Source organism: Panulirus ornatus, chromosome 45 (assembly GCF_036320965.1).
Source record: "Panulirus ornatus isolate Po-2019 chromosome 45, ASM3632096v1, whole genome shotgun sequence".
NCBI classification, from domain to species: Eukaryota; Metazoa; Arthropoda; class Malacostraca; order Decapoda; family Palinuridae; genus Panulirus; species Panulirus ornatus.
In genome coordinates, this window is record NC_092268.1 from 2,914,739 (window position 1) to 2,927,929 (window position 13,191).

Here is a 13,191-nt window from a genome sequence, read left to right on the forward strand (position 1 = left end):
CACACTCTTTTTATTACCACACATCTCTCTAACCCTTTCATTACTTACTCGATCAAACCACCTCACATCACATATTGTCCTCAAACAATTCATTTCCAACACATCTACCCTCCTTCGCACAACCCTATCTATAGCCCATGCCTCGCAACCACATAACATTGTTGGGACTACTCTTCATTCAAACGTACCCATTTTTGCTCTGAGATATCGTTCTCACCCTCCCAACACACACACACACACACACACATTATATTATTATTTTGATATATTTTGTCACTGTTTCCCGCATTAGTGAGGTAGCGCAAGGTAACAGACAAAAGAATGGCCCAACCCACCCACATACACATGTATATACGTAAACATCCACACACAGACATATACATACCTATACATTTCAACGTGTACATACATATACATACACAGACATGTACATGCCTTCAATCCATTCCCACTGCCACCCTGCCACAACGAAGGCCACATTCGTTCACACTCAGTCTGGCTGTCACATGTAATGCACCAAAACCACAGCTCCCTTTCCACATCCAGGCCCCACAAAACTTTCCATGGTTTACCCAGGTGCTTCACATGTCCTGGTTCAATCCATTGACAGCATGTTCACTCTATTCCTTACACGTATTTCACCCTCCTATATGTTCAGGCCCTGATCGCTACAAATCTTTTTCACTTCATCCTTCCACCTCCAACTTGGTCTCCCACTTCTCATTCCCTCCACACATATATCCTCATTGTCAATTTTTCCTCACTTATTCTCTCCATGTGACCAAACCATTTCAGCACACCCTCTTCTGCTCTCTCAACCACACTTTTTTTTATATCCACCCATCTCTCTCACCCTTTCATTACTTATTCGATCAAACCACCTCACACTACATATTGTCCTCTGACATTTCATTTCGAACACATCCACCCTACTCCACACAACCTTATCTATAGCCCAAGCCTTGCAACCATATAACGTTGTTGGAGCCACTATTCCTTCAAACATTCCCATCTTTGCTCTCCAAGATAACTTTCTCACCTTTCACACATTCTTCAATGCTCCCAGAACCTTTGTCCCCTCCCCCACCCTGTGACTCACTTCTGCTTACATGGTTCCATCTGCTGCTAAATCCACTTCCAGATATCTAAAACACTTCACTTCCTCTGTTTTTTTTCCTGCAAGCTTACCTCCCAATTAACTTGTCCCCCAACCCTACCTTGCTCTTATTCACATTTACTCTCAACTTTCTTCTTTCATACACTTTACCAAACTCAGTCACCAACTTCAGCAGTTTCTCACCTGAATCTGAGATGAAAGCAAAACTCGGGAAAAGGGGTGCAGAGATGGAGTGTGGCAGTGAGATATGGTGGCTAGTAGCAAGCCTGTTTGCAGATAATACTGAGTTGTTTGCGAAGAGTGAAGAGGAGTTGCAGAAGTTGTGTGTTTATGATGTGTGTAAGGATAGGCAATTAAAGGTAAATGCAAGTAAAAGTAAAGTAATGATGTTTGAAAGGAAACAGAGTGAAAGTATAGATTTTGTGGGCTAGATTATGCTTTGGATATGGGGGGGAAAGAGACTGGAAGAGAGAATTTAAGTATCTAGGAGCCATCTTGGGTAAGTGTGGTGATATGGAAGGAGAGACAAGGGAGAGAGCAGTTCAGGGTACATGAGTCATTGAGACCCTTAATAGAAGAATGAAGGGTAGAGGTATAAGTATGGAAGTGAGGAGAGGATTAAGGGACAGTATAGTTTTCCCAACCCTGACCTATGCAACTGAAACGTTGGCATGGAATGTGTCACAGAGGTCAAGAATTCAGGCCATGGAAATGAATCATTTGAGAAGAGCTTGTGATGTGACTAGATGGAATGAAGAAAATGAAAGGGTGTATAGGGAATGAATTATGGAGTTGTAGAATGGGTGAAACATAATACTTTAAGGTGGTTTGGGCATGTTGAAAGAATGGAAGACTGGAAGTTTACAAGGAAAGTGCACTGTATAATAGTACAATTAAAGGGGTTGGTGTGACATGGAGAAATAGGGTGGAGGAATACTGGTGGGAGAGAAATAGTGGAAGACTGCGTGGAATGGTGCATGCAAGGGAGGGATGTAAGGATGGGAGTTCCAGGAGGGATCTGGTGTCAGGTATATCCAGTTGGCCAAGAGTCCAGTCTTCTTGGGGTCCAGTAGGTGAGGGGTCCAGTTGAGGAGGAGGCCTTCAGTAGAGCAGTGTTGATGATGGCAACCACTCTGAGGAAGAAGGTTCAGGTGTACTCCAAGGAACATAAATGTCCATCTTACCAGGACTTCATAAAGGAGGAATCAGGGGTGTTTCCTTATGGTTACACCCCCGGTATCATAATGAATACTTTGCTATATTTATCCCCACCAGAAATCTCAACACCAGTAGCAGCAGCTGGATGGGCATGAGTGAAGGAGACGAGAGCAGAGCAAGTGTGTGGAAGAAGATATTAATTTACTTCTTTATGTTAACAGATTGAACAACAACAGCAGCAGAAGCAGTAAGAGGAAGAGGTGGAAGGTTTGGGGCAAGAATGGAGCAAGAGGGTGGGTGAAGGGGACACTGATTTTATGTATGTTTACAGATTGAGCAGTAGCAACAGCAGCAGCATCATTAGCCACAGCGGGGGTAGAGAAAGGGGGGTTGGATTGGGTGGGTTGAGGGGAGGAGGTGGGGGGAAGGAGATGGGGGTTGGGTAGGGAGGGGGAGGTGGTGGGTGGGTGGGAGGGGTCCCAGGGAATGGGGGGTAGGGGTGAGGGGGAGAGGACTTTGGGGGGGGGAGGGTGGAAGGAGGGTAGGGGGAAGGTGGATGGGGGCAGGGGAGAGGGAGAGGTGCAGGAGGGAGGGTAATAACACCCTTGCTCTACCCCCACTGCTGCAACAACAACTGCAGCAGCAACAACAGGTTTAGGTCATTGGGGGATGAAGTAGTTGGTGGCTATGGTGGAGTAAAGGGTAATAATAATCTTTGCTTTCAGTATGGACACTGCCACCACCCTGCAGAAGCAGCAGCCACTGGGGGAGAGAGAGAGAGAGAACTTATCATCTTTCCTTTCAGCTTGACCATAAACAGCAGAGGTACAGTTGATCAGGAGTCCAGTAGGCCAGGGGTCCAGTTGGCCAGGGGTCCAGTTGGCCAAGGTTCCAGTTGGCCAAGGGTCCAGTTGGCCAAGGGTCCAGTTGGCCAAGGGTCCAGTTGGCCAGGGGCCCAATGGCCATGGGTCTGGTTGGCTTGGAGTCCAGTTGACCATGGGACGACGAGGCTGCTAAGATGGTTTACCAACAGCGGCGTACTCATCCACCTGACAAGCACCAAATGCAGTTAGTATAATCATTTTAAGAGTATATAAACTGTATACATACAAAATTATATTTAAGACTGCTACAAGGACCTCTGTTTGGCATTAGATTTTAACTGATCAGTTCAATGTATGGACTTAATCCCATAGTTTTACGGTGGCATCTAATTCTCATCGATTGCCCTTAAATACTGATGCGTAGCATCTATCATCATTTGCTCCATTCTCATTAAACAAAGTGGGTATCAAGTGCTTTTAGTTATACATCTTTTGAGGGATTTGAATTTACAGAGCTAGCATTCCTGCTACTAATCCTGCAGGCTGGTAAAGGGGCAGGGACGCCAGTTCCCTGAGGTAGAATTGTAATATATCATTACAATTTAGAGTACAAATACCACCGAGACAAGTACACTTTTAACAGAACTGCATTTGGAATTCACATTATTACTTAACTAGTATTCTGTTAGGACATTCCCCTAAAATTCTTACATTCAATCTTCATCCCCTTTTCCTTATACAAAGGATCTTATTCTGTACTGCTCTTGTCAAATTATCAGGCTTTTGACCATTATACCATGCCTTTCCAGACCCACTCCACAGCAATTTCACTGCTATTCTTCACCTAGCTTACCAAATTTTCTAGAGTCAGGGATCCCAAAGGTTGGTGGTCCAGGAGAAAGGTCAAGAAAGGATGGAGGAAAGGAGTGTAGGGGGACAGAAAATTCATATCCACATCTGAGAAATGGCAAAATATACACTTTGATACCAAGAGTGTAACTAGACGAGCAGCTCCCATACTCACCATTTTCTTTAGTCCATAGTGAAATCATGGCCAACATTCCTTGCAGTATCTTGACTGTATAATTTGCAGCACTCTGAGACATTCTTCTTGAACGTTTTCCTTCTCATCTTCATTGCCATCTTGTAGAAATGATTGCCTGCAACACAAATTTTTTTCTATTTTGAATATATTATCAAATTTATGAAGCAAGTGGATAAAATTCGGCAAATGACTACAACTACTTTATATGAAAATGCACCTTATATGTTAACGTAGGATGTACAATACTAATGAGACTATCATAGATTATCTTATTTATTTATTAAAATGACCAACTCCTATCCTGTATGTTACCTTAGGATTTACAATACTAATAAGCTATCATAGAAATTATTCTATTTATATATTAAGGTAACCGACTCTTATCCTATATGTTACGTTTGGATTTACAATACTAATAAGACTATCATAGAAATTATCCTGTTTTTATATTAAAATGACCAACTCCTTTTCTACATGTTACCTTAGAATTTACAATAGAAGTGATCCTATTTATATATTAAAATGACCTACTCCTATCCTGTATGCTACTTAGGATTACAACAGTATAATTGTGTTTATTACATTCTATTATCATGTTTTCTATAATCAATCAGCTGTTTTGGTCACATCCAAAAGAATATAAGTGACCTGTTTATGGAGAATGTCAACCCATGTTAGTTCATCTCTCTATCTCTTCCAGAATATTATGCCTCTGGGAGATGCACAAACCTGTACAAAAACATACTGGCAGCTGTAAAAGCACCATTTGTCATGACAGACTAGAAACAACTGGAGAAAAATGACAAGCTCATGTTTTGGTGATTTGATGCAAAATCAAGTGGCAGTGGAAACAGCAGCTCCATAACTCATACATTCCCAACAAAATAAACATAACAGGTGACACTGAAAGATCTTTGAAGACCTATAAACAAAAATGTATTACCCTCTATTATAGAAGAAGGTTTTAAAGAAGAAACCCGATGAGAGAAAGCTGCAGTACTTGTAACCTTTGGTGGAGCTATTTATAAGAGATGTGTAACTCATTATGTTCCCAGCACCAGTAGATAGATAACCAGCCTAAACAAGTGGCTAAAAAATGTACTTGCCAAATTTGATGGCAAATTTTACCAGCAACGAAGAATGAAGTGGCAGACAAATAGATTTTGAAAGTGTGGAGAACAGACAGAAGAATTGCAAGATTCACCTTTCACCAGACTCGGGAATCCATCCAAGGAATGTGAATATGGAGATCAGAAAGAAAATGAAATGAAAGATTAATTAGTACTTAGACACCCAGATGACTTGCTCTGTGAGAAATTCTTTAAAGAGGATGAAAATCTGTATGGCACATAAGCAGCAGATGGCAGTATATCTTGGTGTATGACCACAAGGTGACCTAGAAACCCATGAAGGAAGACAAATGAAATGAAAGACATTAAACATGAGGACCATGCCTGGTCACACACGCCAATGAAGGAATGCAAATTCTTTAGCAACAAGCACATTTGGGAAGACAGAAGAATGCCCAGCATATAGTAAGACCTGTAGCATATGCATGGAGAAGAATCACTTTGCAATTACATGCAGATCAAAACCAGGTAAGGGTTTTAGAAGTATGGTCAATGGTATTCAAGAGGATCCTGATGGAAAAGCCGACCCCAGTTTCCTGTGTGTTACAAGCTTTCGACATGATGCAACGATGAGGCCATTATGGCATCCACGAAGGACGACCTCGATGTCGTGTATTTTAGAAGCTTTCAACACGACTCAGCAATGTAGCCATCATGACATCAATGGAGGTAAGCAATAAAGTGAAATTTCAGGTTGACTGTGGGACAAGCATGAATGTTATTCCTCAACTAATGATACCTGACAGACAGTTAAAGCCCCGTAATATAGTTTGTATATGTGAATTCTATAGAGATATGTGTCTCACTTGAAAAGAAAAATAGAAGAATCAGGAATTTGAAAGGTGCATGGTGCTACAGTAAGACAGCTAAAAGATCTTGACCCATTGGAAGGAAACATGTTAACGATCAAAGCAAATACTCTTAGAGACAAGATGTTGGACGAGTTCATACGAGATGATAAATTCAGGGACTATATGATGCAATAAACCGGTTTTAAGAGACTAGTGAATGAGACTTGGACAATGAAGAAAGACCACAAAACAGTATAACAGATGTACAAATTGAAAGAGGGTTAGATACAAACTCAGGTTTGGAGGACAATGTGAATACAGATGTGTGTGTGTGTGTGTGTGTGTGTGCCAAGTAGTGTGTAGAACTAGGATAAGGATGAAATAGGTCATAGAGATGTTTCTAGTGCAGCAGGTGGACTTACTTAGTGTAAGACTATAGAGATGTGCTGCCAGTTAGAAGGTAGCGTCAGGAAAAAGACAAAGAATGACCCATCCACTCATATACACATTATATACATAAATGCACATACACATGCATATCAGCATATACACATATACAAGTACATTTTCACACTTGCTTGCCTTCATCCATTCCAGGCGCCCCACCCCACAGGAAACAGCATTGCTTCCCCATGTCAACACGGTAGTGCCAGGAAAACAGACAAAAAAGGCCACATTCATTCACACTCAGTCTCTAGTTGTCATGTGTAATGCACCAAAACCACAGCTCCCTATCCGCATCCGGGCCCTACAGACCATTCCGTGGATTACCCCAGACGTTTCACTTGTCCTGGTTCAGTACACTGATAGGACGTTGATCCTGGTATACTGCATCATTCCAATTCATGCTACTCTTTGCATGCCTCTCACCCTCCTGTAAGTTCAGGCCCCAATTGCTCAAACTCTTTTTCACTCCATCCTCCCACCTCCAGTTTGGTCTCCCACTTCTTGTTGCCTCCACCTCTGATACATATATCCTCTTTGTCAGCTTTTCCTTACTCATTCTCTCCATGTATCCAAAGCATTTCAACACGCTTTCATCTGCTCTTTCTCAACTACACTATTTATTACCACACATCTCTTACCCTTTCATTACTTACCCAGTCAAACCACCTCACACCACATACTGTCCTCAAACATTTCCAAGACTTCTGCAGTCTCTCAATCAAATCAGCCACCAGTGCTGTATCATCAGTGAACAAAAACCGACTCACTTCCCAGGTCCTCTCATCCCAACAGATTGCATACTTGCCCCTCTTTGCAAAACTCCTGCATTTACCACCCTAACCACCCCATCCATAAACAAATTAAACAACCATGGGGACATCACACACCCCTGCTGCAGACTGACCTTCACTGGGAACCAATCACTCTCCTCTCCAACTCATCCATATGCCTTACACCATTGATAAAAACTTTTCACTGCTTCTCGCAGCCTTTCTCCCACACCATGTACTCTTAAGATCTTCCACAAAGCATTTCTATCAACCCTATCATATGCCTTCTCAAGATCCATAAATGCTACATACAGATCCATCTGTTTTTCTAAGTATTTCTGACACACATTCTTCAAAGAAACACCTGATCCACACGTCCTCTGCCACTTCTGAAACCTTACAGCTCAGCCCCAATCTGATGCTATGTACATGTCTTCACCCTCTCAATCAATGCCCTCCCATACAATTTAATATCCCCTTTGCCTTTGTACAGTGGCAATATACATGCATTCTGCCAATCCTCAGCCACTTCACCATGATTCACACATACATTACCAATCAACAACACAGTCACCCCATTTCTTAATAAATTCAACTGCAGTACCCTCCAAACCTGCCACCTTTCTGGTTTTCATCTTCCGCAAGGCTTTCACCACCTCTCTTAACCAAACTATTCACCCTGACCCTCTCACTTCACACACCACATAACGATACATATATATTTGTACCATAAAAGATCAGTTTATATTATAGGGCTATTGTATTTTTTGGTAAAAGAATATTTTCTAAATTGATGTACAAATATACAGTACAATAGTAATTCTTTAAAATGAGAAGGGACAGTATTTATGCTTATTACAGTGTATCATAGCATATTTTTTTTTATTAACAAGCAGCTTCTTTGTTGATAGCCACAAGAATGTAAGTGACCTTTTTTCGAGATTGTACCAAGCAAGGTGATATTGGTCGTAAGCCTCTATAAGAAGCGCGCGCTAATATTGAATACCATTTCCACTGATAAAACATTTCCAGCAATTTGTCGTAGTCAAGTGGATGATTACACCAGTGTTGGCCTTCCACCCGAGCAGCTCCTTGTACCTATGGACACCAGAACAGCCTCCTGGACCTCTGGTGACCTGGATTCCAGGTGACCTAGACTTTCCACCCAACCTCTGGGATCCTGGACTCTGAGCTAGGTCAGTGACGTGGCCACCTTGGTTGTGTCCTGGACCCCTGGGTTGTTATATTCTTGGTCCTGGACCCCCTAGTCTTACCTGATGTATCAGATTAATTTCCTGATGAAGTGCCTGACAACCCTGGTATACACCAACACTGTCTAATTCTACAGTAAAATTTCATTCAGTATCATCAAAAAATTTTACAATGATAATTGTAAAAATTTATTTTTTTTATGTTACTGAATGAAATTTTACTGTAAAATTAGATACAGAGTTGGTGTATACCAGGGTTGTCAGGCACTTCATCAGGAAATTAATCTGATACATCAGGTAAGACTAGGGGTCCAGGACCAAGAATATAGCAACTCAGAGGTCCAGGACACAACCAAGGTGGCCACGTCACTGACCTAGTTCAGAGTCCAGGATCCCAGAGGTTGGGTGGAAAGTCCAGGTCACCAGAGGCACAGGAAGCTGCTCAGGTGGAAGGCCAACACTGGTGTAATCATCCACTTGACTACGACAAATTGCTGGAAATGTTTTATCAGTGGAAATGGTGTACAGCTTGTGCAGTTGTGTGCTGAAAAAGGACTGGTATTGGGAATGTCTAGTTTAGAAAGAGGGATATACACAAGTGTACATATGTGATTAGGAAAGATGGTCAGGAATTACTGTATTGCTATGCAGGGGGAAGGATGTGATGTCCCCATGGTGTTTATATAATGAGTTGGTGTGACAAGAATATGTGAGAATCTAAGAGAGAAGGGCGAATATGAAGTCTGTAGGGGATGAGAGGGACATGAAAAGTCAGTCAGTTATTGTTTGTTATGATACAGCATTGATAGATTTGAGCGAGTGCAGTATTTTGTGACTGAGTTTGGAAGAGTATTTGAGAGAAGGAGGCTAAGAGTAAGGGCTGATCACACCATAAGGTCATCTCTGTATGGTTTTCATATGTAAATTATTATTGTGTTGACATCAATCACAATAGGCTATGGTCAAATGCACCATGTTGGCTGTGTACCAACTATATAAAAAAAATGTTAAAAACAATTTATTGGTAACACATTTTGAGGTATTTAATAATAAAATCCAATGATAAAAGTTAAATAGAACTCATTATAACAAAATACATGGTGCATTCTACGTCACCCATCAAAAGACGTACGAGCGCATCGGATTCAATGGATAAGAGCCAAAGGAAAGATATCCAATGTTGTTACATGGGATCGGATGCTGTTTCTTATACTTACATTATTTATACGAGTCAACAGGTTCAGGATCTGATCACTAGTGAGCTGGAGGAGAAGCTGTCAAGACGTGCTCCTCCGTGTAAGTCGTGCTCGAGCCCAGAAGCCGGCGGTTCAAGGAGTCACAGTGACCTGCGGGGAAACAAAGAGGTGTCAATTCTTCGTGAACCAGATTGACGTAAGTGATGTGTGTTTGTCATGTCAATAATCTCGAGTATATACGAGGATGTTAAGTGGTGTGAGGGATCAGGTTGGGATCCAGCTTGGGGTCGACTCCTTGGTGTGGCTGGCCCGCCTCATCATCATCCTGGAACCCGAGATGATGATCATGTGTTGACATTTGTGTTGTGTGTAGCAATATATACAAACTAAGGCAACACTCAACCTTGACCCCAGTGTGAAAAACTAATAATCACAGGATTTACATTAAATCTTTAACGCGAAATTGACCTTAGACGACATCATAAGAATCCATTATTATTGTAAGACGGTAAAATTACTATTTTGGCATTAACCTTAGATTTTAACGTTAAAATGACATGGTAATTAAACACATTAACCTTAGATATTAACTTGTTCTCATTAACCGTCATGGCTGTGTTAACGTATATATATAAGTACAATTATTGCTCTACTGGCTTTATTCCCTCATCATCACCGCACACTATAATCATTGCATTTTGCTGGTAATCTGGTCATTAGGTCATTATCGACGGCAAGATGAAGATAGGAAAGGATTGGGTGTGTTATTTTGTAATAGTAATAACGTAAATAATGACATTTGGGCCCTTGTCGGAAACAAGATGGCGTCCGGCCATCAAGCCTTATCTTAGCTTTAGTTGGTCGAAATGACCCATTTTATCCTCGTTAGGATAACAATCTGTCTTGAGCCATGGCCGAACATGAGGTGTAGTGTGAATATCAAGTGGAAAATAAACTTGGCGCTTCGTTTTAGCAGCAGAACAACACAACGAAACTACCAAACGATCATTACGATGGTTCACACATACACACCAGAGCCTCTCCAATGTCCTCAAACTTGATTTAAATGAACTCATAACCGGGATCAGATGCATGCATATATATTATAATATATATATATAATATATATATAATATATATATATATAAATATATATATATAAATTAATATATATATATATAACACGTGTGTGTGTGTGTGTGCCACTTCCCGCATGGGTTAACAGAAGGACCGTAGGTCAAGCCAGCCATATCTCTGCTAATTACCGTAAAAATAACACTTTATGACACTCCACTTTGACCCTTATGCATAACATTACATCTGGTCAACAAATTTCTCGAACAATTTGCATATACTAACCTTAAAATAAGGTTTGATGGAGGTGTGTCACGCGTAGTCCTGCCCGTCAGCGGCTCCTACCAGCAAATGGCCATCTTGGCTCATGGAATTTATACCGTCCCTGGAAACTCTGGCACGACCTGGCCACGGCGTCAAATTGCTAGCTGGTAACTCAACATCACGAGGAAATACAGGAATATCTGTTTTCTAACCTCCTGATGGTGTTGAGAGTCCTTAAATTAGATGCCAGGCGTGGAATTAAGATGGTTTTCAATGTCTTTGAGTTATATAACTGTAAATGATATCAAGATGACGATTTAATGAAGTGTTGTGATAGTACCATATCCAAAACATAGGTGGCAGTTTTAGTACCATATCCAAAACATAGATGGCAGTGTTTCATACTTTCTCTTCTTACTTGTGTGAAGCAGTGAAGTTCGAACCTGTCTCATAAAGTATGAAATAACGTACAGAACTTGGATTTTTATACAGAAATTACGTTTTAAAGAGGAAGGTAACTCAATAGTAAATTCTGAAGCTTTTATAGTTATTTTTAAGACGTCTTTTGTAGTACAGCAGTGGAAAATACGGGACTCGCCTGAACAAGCTGTTCCGATTCAACTGACTCAATGAGGCTTCGAAACACAGCCAAAACGCAGTTAGTACATCAGTCCCAAACTCCCTTAAGAAAGTTCCTTATGAGAAATGATGACCAGAAATAAGGTGAGCCACTAAAAGTTAAAAAGTGGCACTGATGTATACTAGTTATGGAGACTATTTCCGTGGACATATCTTTATTTTTGGGGGAGTGGTTGCAGAAGGGAGTCATAGGGCGTCATAGATAGATAGATAGATAGATGATAGATAGTGGCTTTGAAAATGATTTACTTAGACACTTTTTCTTGCCAAGAAGGAAAACGAATCATAAGATCACTAAAAAAAACTTAACTTTCAATCATTAACTCAGTTTATTTGTGGTGGTTGGAATCTTTTTTTTTTTCTTTTAGATAATTAATGTATTTAGTAGCTCTGGTGTTATTTGTGAGTTTATTGATAATTGTATTGTGAAGTGTGTTGAACTTAGGTTGTACACTTCAGGGCCTTATGTGCCGACCCTTGATTTAGTGCCATGATCTAGCTGCTGACCTAGGCCCTTAGAACTGGTCAGCCTCAGTCTGGGGTCAGACACCAGAGGGGTTGGATGGTTTAACTGTCTGTCCACTCACCTTATATAGGCTTTTGTAAACTACTTATAAAATGACCAAAACAAAATGCTTTTTTGTTTATATTTATCATTACAGATCATTAAATTTAATGGCTCTTTTAAAGTTATGTGTGGATCTTAGATCTTTTAGATAATCAGTTTTAAGCGTTTTTTTTAGTTCATATTCTGATTTTTGATAGTTGATTTAGTCAGATAGACAAGATAATGGCTTTTATCAGGGAGTCTTATTTCTATAAATGAAACATACACTTCCGTAAACAAATATTTATTGCATTACATTACATCAGTGACATAGGAAGATGGTGAAAAGGACATGTTTGCAACCTTGCTCACTAGTCCAAGTTGCTAAAACAATGGAGATCAAAGGTTTGAATAATTGTCGATCTTTGTTTATATCGTATACTTTATTATTTTAAGTATGAAATACATACATGTATACATTACCTATATTACATATACACTCATATTATTATAATCGCTGTTTACCTTGTCAGCGAAGAAGTGCCAGGAAACAGACGAAGAAAGGCTCATCCACTCTTATACAGATATATACATTGAAATGTATAGGTATGTATATGTGGTGCATTTATGTGTAGTTGGGTGGGTTGGACTTCTCGTCTGTTTCCTTACGCTACCTTGCTAACGCAGTGAGATGGCGATTAAGTATAATAAACATGTTTGTATTTTGCATAATACATATCAAAGATTTTACTTTTTTTTCCAGATCCTGGTTGATGCCTCAGGGATGGAGAAGCCTCAAAAGCAGTTAAGAATTTGCTTAGTGAGGCAAACATGGCTGGGACGACAAGGAACACTTGTTCAGCTGAAAACTTTAGGCCCCGTTGTTTCTGGGGTGTACGAGGGATGGATGTCAGAAGATACCAGCTTGACTGTGCGGGAAGACAGGTGGTCACAGATTGAGAAATAGATCAGAGATGT

At 40.5% G+C, this 13,191-nt stretch overlaps 2 long non-coding RNA genes across 2 annotated transcripts; one reads left to right on the plus strand and one right to left on the minus strand.

The window, feature by feature from the left end:
- Positions 1-2,990: 2,990 nt before the first annotated feature.
- On the plus strand, positions 2,991-9,871 carry LOC139762824 (uncharacterized). The gene is made up of 3 exons (XR_011715847.1): positions 2,991-3,343; positions 4,845-5,943; positions 9,732-9,871. It is a non-coding gene; the product is annotated as an uncharacterized lncRNA (long non-coding RNA).
- On the minus strand, positions 3,188-9,843 carry LOC139762825 (uncharacterized). Its single transcript, XR_011715848.1, has 3 exons — positions 9,711-9,843; positions 4,124-4,259; positions 3,188-3,324 (listed from the first exon to the last, which is right to left on the minus strand). It is a non-coding gene; the product is annotated as an uncharacterized lncRNA (long non-coding RNA).
- Positions 9,872-13,191: the final 3,320 nt, after the last annotated feature.